This window comes from Carcharodon carcharias, chromosome 3, assembly GCF_017639515.1.
Source record: "Carcharodon carcharias isolate sCarCar2 chromosome 3, sCarCar2.pri, whole genome shotgun sequence".
NCBI classification, from domain to species: domain Eukaryota; kingdom Metazoa; phylum Chordata; class Chondrichthyes; order Lamniformes; family Lamnidae; genus Carcharodon; species Carcharodon carcharias.
Window position 1 is genome coordinate 53,848,172 of NC_054469.1, and position 14,809 is coordinate 53,862,980.

General features: G+C 43.3%; 1 protein-coding gene across 5 annotated transcripts in view; it reads left to right on the plus strand.

Moving 5' to 3' along the window:
* mkxa (mohawk homeobox a) overlaps positions 1–14,809 on the plus strand; it is an 80,774-nt gene that overhangs the window by 47,564 nt on the left and 18,401 nt on the right. The window contains exon 6 of one of the 5 annotated variants that reach the window (XR_005942692.1): positions 14,452–14,565. The exons of the other annotated variants lie outside the window; for them this stretch is intronic. The gene's annotated coding sequence lies outside the window, so the exon portion shown is untranslated. The remainder of the gene's footprint in view (positions 1–14,451; positions 14,566–14,809) is intronic. 5 annotated transcript variants of the gene reach the window in all.

Consider the following 14,809-nt stretch of genomic DNA (forward strand, 5'->3'; position numbering starts at 1 on the left):
TTATTAATAAGAGAAATGATTTTAAGTATGTAAATGTCTACAAATTACTACTATAATAACTTCTAAATCTCGTAAATAATCTAACTCCCAGTTACACTTTCATTAAGGCATGAGTAAGACTCATAGATTTTAAAAGACCCAGGCAAAGAAACATGATAAAAGCAAAATACTGCAGATGCTGGAAATCTGAAACAAAAACAAAAATTGCTGGAAAAACTCAGCAGACTATGTGGAGAGAAAGACAGAGTTAACATTTCGAGTCCATATGACTCTTCTTCAGAACTAAAGAGAAGTAGAAATATGGTGAAATATATACTGTTTAAGGGGGATGTGTGGAACAGGTGAAGCTGGATAGAAGGCCAGTGATAGGTGGAGGCAAAGGAGAAATTGCAGACATCTTTTGTCCCACCCCACCCACCCCCCCCTTAAACAGTATATATTTCACCACATTTCTACTTCTCTTTAATAAAAACAAAAAAACTGCGGATGCTGGAAATCCAAAACAAAAACAGAATTACCTGGAAAAACTCAGCAGGTCTGGCAGCATCGGCGGAGAAGAAAAGAGTTGACGTTTCGAGTCCTCATGACCCTTCGACAGAACTTGAGCACTGAAGGTGAGTCATATGGACTCGAAACGTTAACTCTGTCTTTCTCTCCACAGATGCTTTCAAGGAAACATGATACCCCGGACAATCCAATTCAGTTCTTTGTAGATAGCAGCTTGAGGCATAGATGCTGAAGGCATTTCACGCTTGTTAGATCTTAGAATTCCTGCCTTTACACACAGTCTTTTCTCCTTTATACATATTTTCCCCTATGAATGCAAATTCCCAATGTTTCACTATGTCTTTGGACTTTACCTCCCTGAGCATAAAAAATTATCATAGTACCAATTTTACCAGTAATCTTTGGGACAATTAAACACACTGTTTCTTAACTTCTGCTGGTTAGGTATAATGTTTCACCCCCTCTTTTGTAAACAATCTAGTCTTGTTTATTTAAAAATGCAAATGTTCTTTTACACCTTATATTCTAAACTTCCCCACGTTTACCAACTTAACATTTCAAACTTTATCTTCTAATACATCAAAGCCTTCAGATAAGCTGCCTTTAATCCAATTAAGTCCCACACACACAAACAGACCCAGATACCACTATTTTACAATAAGCTCCAATAACATTATTATATCTTCCTGACATGCACATTCACCTGGACATCCCCAAAGGAAAAGGGTTGGGGCTGGTAAGTAACTGAGGGCGGGGGTGGGGCGGGGGGGGGGGTGGGGAGGTGGAATGTGATGTCAGGGGGGTCAACTGTGATGAGGAAAAGGAAATGGGTGACTGGGCAAGGGTAAAGGATGGGGGACTGAAAGTAAAACCGAATTAGCACCATGATGGCCAAATTGCAAGTGAAACAAGAGTTGCGGTGGGTGAGATCATATGCTGCATGGGAGTGTGATCAGTGGGTGGGTAGACATGCAGATCAGTGCAGATGCTCAACTGAAAGCAAACCCCAGCAGATAGCATTAAAAATGCTTAGGACATTGAGATGGGTTTGTAATGTGAAGGATCCGTTTGCGTGGGAGAGTGCTTGCATGAGGCTCCAAAAGGCCCTGCCACACACACACACACACACATTTCCTTCCAGATTCACTTGTGGGCTGGCTGCTCCCTCTGCAGTGACAGGTCTTCTGGGCTGCTTATTTCCACATCTTCATTGGAGGAGTCCTCTTCGCTGTAGATGATGACGTAGATGGAGTTGAGTGACTGGTTGTTGGCTGAGGGTGTCAGTCCCTTGGCAGATCTCCCTGTGAACCAAAGTAGAGATAATTAGTGCATGGCAGCAGATTCAAAATCAGGAGATAGAAGACTCATAGTTCTGTTGAGGGAGGAATGATGTGGTGCAGGATACTCAGATGGGTGTTCTCCGCCAACTCACTGCCATCTCAGGCATAGTCCACATCCTCACCAATTTGCACAATGGCACTCTCCTCAACATGAGTTAGGGGCCTAATGTGGGCCACTCCACACCTTGTCTGGGACCTCTCTGGCTGATGTGAGCCAGCTTCTCCTGCATGGGAACAGATGGAGAGAGTGTGAGCAGGACACATGGCGCTGCATGGAATGTTTGTGTGGTGAGCGGAGGCATGGACAGAAATGAGGTTGTGAACTTGAGACGATATGAGCCTAATGGAGATGTGAGGGTGTGTGTGAGAATTAGTGGTGTTGTCCCTTGACATGTGAGATCCTTGTGGATGTGAGTGTGAGGGTTGAGATCAATGAGAAGAGTGAGTTACCCTGGCAGAACGGATGAGACCATTCATCCTAAAGTGGCACTGGGTGGATGTCTTCTTTTGCAGGGTGTTGGCTCTGACCACTGCTGCCACCACCCCCCAAGCCTGGTTGATCACACCATTGCTCAACCTGCGGCCAGGGCGGGGGTAGAGACATCCCGGTCGGTCTCCGGGGCATCCAAAAGATGTTCCAGGGATGCATCGCTAAACCTGGAGGCTGCAGTCTTCTTGCCTTTTGTGACATCCTCTCTAGGCAGTCATGGGCTGGAAGCACTGAGGTGTGGTGTGCATGGCTGGACTTTAAATATGGCGCCCGGCGTGATGGAGCAGCGAGGTGATGGCGGGTGGGCGAATGGGAGTCCGCCTGCCATCAAAATGGCATGTTTCCTGCAAACACATAAATAATATGGTGGGTTTGGAACCATATGGCGTGAAAACCTGCCATCGCAGCTGGTGGGTAAAACATCGTTTTACTCGCCCGCTACCACAATTAGTGCAAATCTGGAATGATTCTGCCCATTGTTTTTGGTCCCTGTTCCAAACTCCGTTCCCTAGCTACCAACCCTGTCCCTCTCCCTGGCAGCAGCCTGTTCACGGCCTTGGTGTCACATTTGATCCTGATGAGCTCTGGCCTCATGTTCGTGCCATCACTAAGATCGTCTGTTTCCTCCTGTGTAACATCAGCTGACTTGACCTCTGTCTCAACTCATCTGCTGCTGAAACCCTCATCCATGACTCTTTACTTCTAGACTTGACGATTCCAATGGATTCCTGGGTGGTCTCCCACAATCTACCCTCTGCAAACTTGAGGTCAACCAAAACTCTGCTGCCCTTGTCTTAATTCACAACAAGTTCTGATCCCTTATCACTCCTTTGCCCACTGAGCTTCATTAGCTCCCAGTCAAGCATCACCTTGATTTTAAAATTCTCATCCTTGTTTTCGAATCCCGCCATGGCCTCGTTCCTCCCTATCACAATCCTCTGATATATCAGTGTTCCTCTAAATCTGGTCTCTGGTGCATCCCCAATTTTAATTACTCCACCATTGGTGACCATGCCTCCAGTTGCTTAGGCCCCAAACTCTGGAGTTCCCTTCCTACAGCTCTCCACCTCTCTACTTCACTTTCCTCCTTTAAGATACCCTTAAAACTTACCTCTTTGGTCAAGCTTTTGGTTATCGAACCTAATATGTCTCTACGTAGCTTGGTATCTTACTTTGTTTCATAAGGCTCCTGTGAAGTGCCTTCTAATGTTTCACTACATTAAAGGCATTATATAAATATAAGTTGCTGTTGGTGAGTGCTAGTTAAGAAGCCTGGACACACCTATGAACAGCATGAATGAAACATGACAGGTTTAAAGCTTTCTCTGCAGCTCAGTGGGCAGCATTCTAAACTAGAAGGGGTTGGGTATAAATCCCACTTCAGAGACTTGACCATAAAATCTACATACATACCAACATACGAATTAGGAGCAGCAGGAGGCCACTCGGCTAACTTGAGTCTGATCCACCATTCAATGAGATCATGGCTGATCTGATTTTAACCTCAACTCAATATCCTGATAACCCCCTTGCTTACCAAGAATCTATCTACCTCTGCCTTAAAAATATACAAAGACTCTGTTTCCAACACCTCTTGAGGAAGAGAGTTCCAAAGAATCGCAACCCTCTGAGAGAAAAAATTGCTCCTCATCTCTGTCTTAAATGGCCGACCCCTTACTTTTAAGCAGTGGCCCTTAGTGCTAGATTCTCCCACAAGAGGAAACATCCTCTCCGCATCGATCTTGTCAAGACCCCTCAGGATCTTATATGCTTCACATTTTATGGGGAAAATTCTCCCCACGTCGGGGGGGGGATGTGCAGAAACGGGTGTGGGCAGGCACACCTCCGCTTGGCACTCCCAATTTGGGGCGCGCTGCCATTTTACGTGAGTAGGCCAATTAAAGCCCGCCCAGCATGACGTCTGCCAGGAAACGCTATGCGTTCCCTGTGCGGGCGTGGGGGGAGCTCCCTCAGCCAGGAGTGTGCTCTTTTGGGCATGTGTGTGAAAGAGCGCGCTGATCTCCCTCAGGCTAAGTGCTGCCTCAGGGAGATCGCCTCGGAATTAAAACTTTTAAGACAAATGTTTAAAAAATTTCCCTGACACTGTCACATGAGTTGGAACATGTCCATCACTTTAACTCAAACCTTTATTAAATATTTAAAAACCCTCATGAAACCTTATCCCGCCCGTGGATGAGGTTTCATGCATTTTCTTAAGCCCGCCATGGCTCCAGGCCTGTCCGCTAACCCTAAGGTTGGATGGGCAGCCCTGTCAATTACCTAAATTGGTTTATTAATGGCCTCAATAGGCTGTTGACAGGTTGGTGGGCGCACAGCTGATTCGGCTGCGCCCCTGCCAACCTGAAAATGGAAATGATGCAGGATGATGTCGGGAGTTCTGTCCGACGTCATCCTGCGTCATCTTATGTGTCGGTGAGTGGGCCCCGCCCCCCAGCTTGCTGACCGGAAGATCCTCCCCTATATGTTTCCAGGCTGACACTGTCACATGCGGTCTTTTAGATGAGATGTTAAACTGTTTGCAATTTGCCAAAAGCAGACGTCACAGGATGCATCTACAGTCATGACACACACTTCAGTTAATGCTTGATATCTTTACTGATGGTTAAAAGTTAAAACATACTCAGCATGGTTACTGAGTACAATTGAATTCCAGAAAACAACACAGAACTGTGTAATAACTTGCACAGGTAAAATTTCTATAAATCATTCATCAAAAGTCATAGGTCTTATGTATATTCATTTACAATCCATGGCATCTGCATAAAGATAATCACCTCCTTCCATGCTGTAACCATTCTATGATTCTATGATTTTCTGAGTTCAAATTTGGGTCCAATCTGAAAGTGGTTCACAATGTATGGAATTGCTGCATCTGTAAGGTGTAAAGGTGAAACCACCAAGAATCAGTGCTTCTATTCCGAAAGCTAGTTTGCTCTCAGAGTTATGTACTTGGTACGTAGTGTCTTTCTTGAAGTTCTCTTTTTAAGGTTACCTCAATGATTATGTAAAAAAAATCTACTGAATGCCTTGCTTCTCTTACCTTAAAACACTTGGAGTGCCTGGAAGACTAGATCTGGCTGACACATTTTTATGGTTGGACCTAATCACTAACCTGATACACAGCAACTGCTGCTCAATTGCAGAATCACATCTGACAGTAGATGTTTTGTTTTGGGTTTGACAAATATGGGGTGATTAAGTACAGTCTGCAATCTGCCCTTGCTGTACAATCCTGAGTGTGCTTTTGGCTACACTAACAACCAGTTTAAGATAATAATGTGGCTTGTAGCATGGCTCATTTACATTTGCCAGAAGAGACATACTTTCATATGTGGAGCGTGTTCTCTGCAAACAAAAGGAATATGTTTAAGCCTTGCTCCTTTTTAAATTACCCAGAAGCTTGGGGAGCCTATAGTCCCCTGTTGCTTTCTCCATAGCAACGCCTTGGCCAATCAGAGTCAACTTGCCAACCAATCAGCACCCCTCTTCTCCTGTAATAAAAATTGTTGTGATCGTTTGAAATTTGGCTTTCTTGCATTTGGCCTGATGAGTGCAAGATGAAAAGCTTCATCAACCTGTCTCTTTTCAGCAATATTCAAGTTCTGTTCTATCAAGCCACTGTTAGCCTTTACATAGTTAGAGTACAAGAGCAAGGAGGCTATGTTTTACTTGTATAAGTTGCTGGTTCAGCCTCAGCCAGAGTATTGCATCCAGTTCTGCCACACTTTAGGAAGGATGTGAAGGTATTAGAAAGGGTACAGAAGAGATTCATGTGAATGTTTCCAGGGATGTGAAACTTCAGTTACATAGGTAAATTGGGGGAAGTTGGGACTATTTTCCTTGGAAGAAAGAAGGCTAGGAGGAGATCTGATAGATGTATACAAAATCATAAAGGATCTGGACAGAGTAGATAAGTAATTAGTAAAGGAAGCAAAAGTGAGTGGTCATTGTCTGGAATGCACTGCCTGAAAATATGGTGGAGGTAGGATCAACTGAAGCATTCAGGAGGGAATAAGACTGTTATCTGAAAAGGAAGAATGTTCAGGGTTACAGAGAGAAGGCAGGAGAATGGAACGAGGTGAGTTGCTCAATCAGAAAACCAGTGCAGACACAATGGGCTAAAAGGCCTCCTTCTGTCCCATTGCAATTGTGTGATTCTGTGAAAGTTGTCAAATGCTATTTCCCTTTCACAAAACCATGTTCACCCTGCTTCATTATATTATGATTTTCTAAATATCCAGCTACTACCTCCTTAATAATGGATTCTTAATAATAGGCTAACTGACATATAGTTTCCAACTTTCTGTCTCCCTCCTTTCTTGAATAAATGTGTCACATTTGTGATTTTGCATTCTGCTGGGACCGTTCCAGAAAGTAGGGATCTTTGAAAGATTGAAATCAATGCACTCACTATCTCTGCAGCCACTTCTTTCAATAACTAGGATGCAGGCCATTAGGTCCAAGGAACTTGTCAGCCTTAAGGTATTGTTTTATTATTTCACAGAATATGGGCATTGCTGGCTAGGCTAGCATTTATGGCCCATCCCTAGTTGCCCTTGAGAATGTGGCAGTGAGCTGCCTTCTTGAAGTGCTGCAGTCCATAATGTGTAGGTACACCCACAGTGCTATTAGGGAGGGAGTTCCAGGATTTTGACCCAGTGACAGTGAAGAAATAGTGATGTAATTCCAAGTCAGGATGGTGAGTGGCTTGGAGGGGAACTTGTAGATGGTGGTGTTCCCAAGTGTTTGCTGCTCTTGTCCTTCTAGGCAAAAGAGGTCAGAGGGTTGTAAGGTTCTGTCAAAGGAGTATTGGTGAGATGCTGCAGTGCATCTTGTGGATCTTACACACTGCTGCCACTATGTGTCAGGATTGAATGTTTGAGGTGACAGATGGGGTGCCACTCAAGCGGGCTGCTTTGTCCTGGATGACATCGAGCTTCTTGAGTGTAGTTGGAGCTGCACTCATCCAGGCAAGTGGAGAGTATTCCATCACACTCCTGGCTTGTGTCTGGTAGATGGTGGTCGGGCTTTGGGGAGTCAGGAGGTGAGTTACTCACTGCAGAATTCCCATCCTCTGACCTGCTCTTGCAGCCACGGTACTTATATGGCTAGTCTAGTTTCATTTCAGGTCAATGGTAATCTCAAGGATGTTGAGAGTGGGGGATTCAGCTATGGTAATGCCACTGAATATCAAGGAGAGATGGTTAGAATCTCTCTTGCTGGAGAAAGTCATTGCCTGGCACTTATGTGGCTTGAATGTTACTTGCCACTTATCAAATCAAGTTAAATGTTGTTCAGGTCTTTCTGCTTATGGACATGGATTGTTTCAGTATCTGAGGAGCTGTGAATGGTGCTAAACATTGTGCAATCATCAGCAAACATCTCCACTTCTGACTTTATAATGGAAGGAAGGTCATTGATGAAGCAGCTGAAGATGGTTGGGCCTAGGACACTTCCCAAGGAACTCCTACACTGATGTCTTGGAACTGAGATGATTGACCTCCTACAACCACAACCATCTTCCTTTGTGCTAGGTATGAATCCAACCAGTGGAGAGTTTCCCCCCTGATTCCCATTGACTTCAGATTTGCCAAGTTTCCTTAGTGCCACTCTCAGCCAAATGCTGCCTTGATGTCAATGGCAGTCACTCTCACCTTACCTAATACTTTTACTTTAGTAATCATGGTTTTAAGTTCGTCCCTCTTTTTTCCCCTTGCTTTTTGTTATTCTGCTTTTTGTGCCATTTACTGTGAAGACAGATATAAAATACTTGTTCAAAGTCTCTGTCAATTCCTTGTTTCCCATTATTAATTCCCCAGTCTCATCCTCCAAGGAACTGACATTCAGTTTAGCTACTCACTTCTTTTGTATATATTTGCAGAAGCTTTTACTGTCTGTTTTTATATTTCTTTTTAGTTTCTCTCATATTCTTATTTCTCTCTATTATTATTTTAGTTGTCCTTTGCTGGTTTCTAAAATTTTTCCAAGCTTCTGGCCTACCACTAACCTTTGCAGCATTGTAGGTCTTTTTTTTCAGTTTGCCCCACCCTTAATTTTCTTAGCTAGTCACAGATGGTGCACCTTCTTAAAGAGTCTCCTTTCTCACTAGATTATATCTTTGTTGAGTGTTATAAAATATCGCCTTAAATGTTTGCCACTGTTTCTTGACTGTCTTGCCTTTTAACATATTTTCCCCATTTCATTTAGACAACTGCCTTCATTCCCTTATAATTGCCTTTATTTAAGTTTAAGACCATGGTTTCAGACCTACATTTCTCACCCTCAAACTGAATGTGAATTTCTAGCTTGCTATGTCTCTATCATCTTACCAAGGGCATCCTTCACTATGAGGTCAATAATTAATTCTGTCTCAATACACATTCCTAAAATAACCTGTTCCCTGGTTGATTCCAGAATGTATTGTTTTAAGAAACCATCCTGAATACACTCAATGAACCCATCCTCTAGGCTATCTTTGCTAATTTGATTGGCCCAATCTATATTCCCATGATTATTGCAGTATCATTCTTACAGGCCCTCATTGTTTCTTGATTTATAATCTGTCCTACAGTGTAGCTACTGTCTCCTCTTGTGAACACTCCACCCCACTATTTACTTTAAGCCCTTTCTACAGCCCTAGTTATAAATTTGCCAGGAGACTGGTTCAGGTGAATATTGTCCTAATGTTACAACTTGCTCTTTCCCCAGGACTGGTCCTAGTGCCACATGAATCGAAACACATTTCTCTCACACCAATCTTTGAACCACGTATTCAACTCTCTGATCCTATTTACCCTATGCCAATTTGCCTGTGGCTCAGATAGTAATGCAGAGATTATCACATTTTGGTTCTGCTTTTTAACTTAGCCCCTAGCTACTCAAACTGTCTCAGCAGAATCTATTTTTTTTCATGCTACCCATGTTGTTAGTACCAACATGCATCACGACAACTGCATCCTTCCCCTCCCACTGCAAGTTCCTCTCCAGCCCTGAGGAGAAGTCCTTAATCCTGGCAGCAGGCAGGCAACACAGGCTTCAGGATTCATGCTCTCAGCTGCAGAAAACTGTATCTATCCCCCTAAATATATAGTCCCCTACTACAGCTACATTCCTTCTTATTCCCTTGAATTGATTGGCTGCCTGCACCTTGGTTCCGTGGGCACGTTGCTCATCCACCCCGCAGTCCCTGCTCGCGGCCACATAAGCTGCAAGAGCATTGAAACTATTGGACAATTGCAAGGGCTGAGGCTCCTCCATTACTATCTTCTGGATCCCCATACCTGCCTCACTTGCAGTCATACTTTCCTGTCCCCGACCACAGGCCAAATCTGAAGTACCTAGACTAAGGGGTGTGACTGCCTCCTGGAAAAAAAGTGTCCAGGTAACTTTCCCCCACCCTGATGCATCGCAGTGTCCGAAGCTCAGACTCTGTCTCATCGACTCAGAGCCAAAGGGCAGAATCTTCCGGTTGGCGTGCGAGGGTGGGCCAATGCGTAAAATGACGCACAATGATGTTGGGCGTTCGTCCCGATGTCATCACACACCATCACAATATTCCGTTTGGTGGGTGCGCGCTGGAGACGGCTGCATGCCCACCGAAATGTCAACGGCCTATTAAGGCTATTGAGAAATTAATTGAAGTGCTTAAGAACGCTGCCCATTCAAACTTAAGGTTGGAGGGCAAGCAAAAAGCCCAAGCAGCCTTTGCATTTTTCAGGAGACCTCATTGACAGACAGGATGAGGTTTCCTGAACCTTTTATTAAATAACTAAATAAAATTTCATAAGCATAAGAACATGTCCCAACAGTCACATGAGGGGACATGTTTGAATATATTTTTTAATTGATTCTTTAATTATTTTCATAACCATTTAATCTCCCTGAGGCAACTCCGTGCCTCAGGGAGATTGCTGCACTCTTTCGCGTGAAGAGTGCTGGCCCCGACTTTCCCTCTTACCCCCCTCGCTCAGGTAGTGCTGAGCGCTACCAGCTGCGTATTAATTGGCTCACCCATGTAAAAGGGTGGTGCGCAGCCAATCGTGGATGGCGATCAGCTCCATGCCCGCCTCCGCCCGTTCCTGCCCCGCCCGCCATAGGAAAAATCCTGGCCAAAGTTTCTCAAGCTGCAGACACTGCAGATGTGGTTGCTGTGGATCACACAGGTCTCCCCCAACCCTACATGTGATAGCTTCAACCCATCAGCTGCCCTGCCATCTTTATTTTGTTTCATTTAGCTGGTTAGGTTTCAAGTTAAACACTTGACCTTGGTGCATTCAGACAAAGCTGCGCCTTCATGCTGCTTCATGCATCTGCTAAACTAACTATATCCAACTAAGAACACCCAACAGATGAAGGATAAATTTGAGATTGTTATGATCTACCTAACCTAGCTATGCACTGCTCTGAAAAACAGCTCTCGGGGGAGAGAGTTTTTTAAAAATATTTTTCCACCACACTTATAAAGAGAAGTCACAATCTCACTCATTCTGTCATGACCATTAGGAATTACAATTTCTTTTTGCTCTTCTTATTTGATCAGAAGAATTATTTAGAATCATTATAACTGTTCAGGGGAGGTAGCAACAAGTCATTCAAGAAATTACCACTAAAGGCCAGGAAGCGCTGCTTCCTGATGTACCAGTGCCTTTCCTTCATCCCATAGCTTTACCAACAGAAGATAGCAGTGCCCTGCTTTGGTGTTCTAACTTCCAGGATTTCTACATCTCCACAGGAGGGCAGGTTTTATGTAAACAATTAAAATATCTTGTAGTATGAAATTTGCTTCTGCTGCAGTTACTACATAGTGCACCTCATCAGATCCTATATAACTGGTGACTACCTATTCAACACAAAGAGAAACGGGATCTAACCAGATTTTGGTTAGAAGTCTGGATTTCAGGGCAGGGTATAGCTCAGTTCCTAACTTGCATGACCAATGGTGGAAACTACCTCTTTTAGAGAAAGTAACCTCAGGGAAGAATATTTATCTCTTGAAGTAAATGTGGAGAAACTTTATTTGGGGATCCCTTTACTCTTCCATTCAGTGGCTCAGTACCTGGACTCAGGCTTCCCAGTGTGCCTCCACAAAGTCTTGAAGCAGAGGCATCTATTTATTTCTCCATTCCATGTTCTGATACCATGGAATGCTGAGCTCAGTACTTCTGAATTTCACTATAGGTGGACATTACCATCAGAATGACGACAATTTTCACTTTTTCAACAAGATCTACCATCTTCAGTTGCTTCCTCAGGATATTTTCACACGCCAGATCACTCACCTAATTTACAGCTGTACAAGGATGTAACTATTTCACTCTTCTGTTTAATCCACCCCTTGCTTCCTTGAAGGTTTAACAGCCCAGCTTGTTAACAGTTGCAGTCTGCAGATTTTCAGGTATTCAGTTTTCCTGAACTTCGCTGCACTCACTTAATCCAGGTATGTCCCTATTATTCAGAAAATGTGAATGTGCCAAAGTAGAATATGGGATTATGAAAAGTAGTGAATTTGAGATCTTGATCAGGCCACCAATGTACAATGTCAAGTCGATGCCTCAGTGAAATCAATAGAAAAATGAAGGAAGTAAACCTGGCCTGCTTTTCTGTAAATCTTGGTGAACAGATACAAACTAGGCAGAGACATCAAACCAATATTTTTGCCTATTCTAGTAGTTGGTAAACAGTGTGCAATCCATGTGGACCTAGAAAGTTTGGTGTGGACAAAACAAAATAAGAAATGAAGAACAAAGTAACTTTTGAGATACCTGCTAGGGATTCTCCTGAAGCCTTAATTTATTCCCTTTGTTATCAGGATTTTTATTTATAACCAAGCTCTGATTTTGGGTTTTGGTAAATTGAGGCCACACATGCACCTCTTTCTGACAATGACACTGAAGCAACCAGGAATAATAAAGCAAATTGTTAGGGGAAACAAAAACTGAACTGCAACAGGAGAAGACTAATCGGCAAAACCAATTAATGCATGGAGTAGAAAACAGAAATAGGTACATTAAACCAATGAAAACCCGAAACAGAAAATCATGAAAAGTGTTCTCCCATTTAGAAATGTACTTCAACCTCATAAAAGAAATTCCAAATTTTAGAAGCAAGGTGCTAGTACAACTGCATCCAGTTTTTTATGGATGAGGCTGTAGGTGTGATTGGAGCCTGACCAAAAGACATAAATTTTGGTAGTGGACAGTTTATAATTCACTTCAAATATTAAAATGAATTGGCACATGATAGAGACTTGGACTCATTGGGGAGAACTTTGACCCTGCCTCACTGCCCACCACCCTCAAAAGAAGCCAGGTTTGGGTCATGTGGTAGGTCAAAATGCTACATTTGAGGAAGATGATGGCGTAGTGGTATTGTTGCTGGACTAGTAAACTAGAAACCCAGGGTAATGCTCTGGGGACCCGGGTTTGAATCCTGCCACGACAGATGGTAGAGTTTGAATTCAATAAAAATCTGGAATGAAAAGCCTAATGGTGATCATGAAACCATTGTTGATTGTTGTAAAAACTAATGTCCTTTAGGAAAGGGAATCTGCTGTCCTTACCTGGTCTGGCCTACATATGACTCTTGACCCACAGCAATGTGGTTGACTCTTAAATGCCCTCTGAACTAGGGCAACTAGAGATGGGTAATAAATACTGGCCTGGCCATGATGCCCACATCCCACATAGGAATAAAAAAACATACATCAGAATCAACCCTCCTCCAACCAACTCACTTCCAGTTTTATCAGAGGCAGGCTGGGAGTCGGGTAACTGACCCTCTCCCAGGAGTTGTGTTGAGAGTGTGCTTGCTGATCCCATATGCATGCACCATTTTAAATATAACTCCAGACTGCCAGGCTTCCTGAGCTTTGGGAAGTGTGGCAGTTGCGGGGTAGCAAGGAAAGTAGGATCTAGGAAGTAAGGACCTTCTAAATTACTGCTAGATCCAGCATATCTGCTCCGTCAACAAACCCACCAACTCCATCATTGGACATCCTCCTTAATCATTCTGATCATCCCACTCTACCAATACCTCTCACCTCCCTGCAGAGGTCTTGAAACGCCCCCATAAAAAAGGCTTTCGATTCTCCACCTGCCCAACACCCCCACCTAGGCTCCCACCACAATTGGGTGATTAGACTCCTCCCCCCTCAATCCGGTTAGAGCTCAGATATACGTAGACCTGTGACCTCTTCTGCAGCATTGTCTACCCACCTGGAAGCTAAGCCTGTAATGTCACACACTCGCTGTGGGATTAAGACTCCACAGTGTGAGGAGAAACCCCAGCCTTCAGGCTCCAGCCCCCCAACATCTCCTCCACTCCTTTGGGTTACAAAATTGAAATTCCCCAACTAGTTACTCCAAAATTACCCATCCATTCCTTTTAAGTCAGCTTATAAATGATTATGTGTTACACAGTTTTACGTCCAAATTTTAATTTGCCTCTCACTCAGTCACTAAAGCTAAATGACTAAGACAACTACATTGACTGTATTCACCAAGTGATTTTGCTGGAGTAACTGTGTTTCTATTGTCAGATTAGTAATAGGGTAAGACAGCAAAGTTGAGGACGTTATTTGAATGACTATCTACCATTGCATCGTAAGATAACTTCAGTTAACAATTTTTGCATGAGTAAACTGTTCTCCTTAAATGCAACTGTGAATTACCTTCTCTGATCACTTCTCCAAAGTATATCAGAGACCTTGCAGCCCTCTTTCATCTTGTACCTCCACTAGGAGGTTTCAGTCTGTATGGAGTTCTTGGATACTTGATCCTTCTTCTCTACTTTCCAAATGACATGGTAGGCAACAAACACTTGGACTAAGAAATTTTTTTACAGGTGATGGAAAGGAGTTAATACCAGGTCAAAACTGTGATATAACACCTAGGTCTTCTCCTTTGGTGTATTCTCCTCTGCTGGCCAGGATGCACCTCATGGGAATTCTGTCACCAAATATTGTGGGCCCTCTCTTTACTGGATACATAATATTCCTCTGACAGCTTTACTGTTAACTTGTTCGTTTAAACATACTCCCGGTGAGGTTCATGTTCTTTGATCTCACTTGCATTTTTCTTACACACCTTTCCTCAGCCTCGCTTTGTCAGAGTCAAAATATAGATGCCTGGCAACATCACCTTTTATCTCCTACTACTGGAGAGAGCAATTCCTCTCACACAGTCCTGACATAATACGACACCTGTAAAGGTAAGAGTCAAACTTCAACTTTTGCAACTTGCCATTGCAGACAAAACCATTTGCTCGTTAACAAACTCATGGCAAATAGAATTTATTGCAGATCATCGGGCCCCTGCCTTTATGCAGTTTAAACATCTTTTTATGTCTTTGTTAACAATTTTAACAATATTAAAGCCTTGCTAGATATTTTCTCATACTAAATTTGTTCAGTTAAGGGTAATTATCAGCCCCTTCCAGTCAGATATACCTCTGT